This window comes from Rutidosis leptorrhynchoides, chromosome 9 (assembly GCF_046630445.1).
Source record: "Rutidosis leptorrhynchoides isolate AG116_Rl617_1_P2 chromosome 9, CSIRO_AGI_Rlap_v1, whole genome shotgun sequence".
Lineage (NCBI taxonomy): Eukaryota > Viridiplantae > Streptophyta > Magnoliopsida > Asterales > Asteraceae > Rutidosis > Rutidosis leptorrhynchoides.
The window spans coordinates 4,795,430-4,796,269 of record NC_092341.1 but is presented as its reverse complement, the minus strand read 5'-3'; positions in this window follow the sequence as shown (position 1 = coordinate 4,796,269).

Sequence of the window (840 nt, the reverse complement as noted above, 5' to 3'; positions counted from 1 at the left end):
AGCCGTCAGGGTTACTTCAACAACCAGAAATTCCAGAATGGAAATGGGACGGTATTACCATGGATTTCATCACGAAGTTACCAAAGACTGCCTGGGGATACGACACCATTTGGGTGATTGTTGATCGTCTCACCAAGTCTGCACATTTCTTACCTATAAAGGAAACGGATAGAATGGAGAAACTATTACGATTGTATATAAAGGAAGTTGTTTCAAGGCATGGAATACCTATTTCCATTATATCCGATCGTGATAGTAGATTTACCTCAAAATTCTGGCAATCACTACAGGAGGCACTAGGAACTCGTTTGGATATGAGTACCGCATATCATCCGCAGACCGACGGGTAGAGTGAAAGAACAATTCAGACTCTTGAAGATATGCTCAGGGCATGTGTGATCGATTTTGGAAACGGATGGGATAAGTATCTACCGTTAGCAGAATTCTCGTATAATAATAGTTATCATGCGAGCATTGGAGCTGCACCATTCGAAGCATTGTATGGAAGGAAGTGTAGATCTCCTATCTGTTGGACTGAAGTAGGAGATCGGTATTTAACTGGTCCCGAGATCATACACGAAACGACCGAGAAGATAGTACAAATCAAGGAGAGATTGAAAACAGCCCGTAGTCGCCAAAAGAGCTACGCCGATGTCCGAAGGAAACCATTAGAGTTTCAGGTCGGGGACATGGTTATGTTAAAGGTGTCACCTTGGAAAGGTGTAATACGTTTCGGCAAAAGGGGTAAACTGAACCCAAGGTACGTAGGCCCGTTTAAGATCATCGAACGCATTGGACCGGTAGCTTATCGACTCGAGTTACCGCAACAACTCGCTGGAG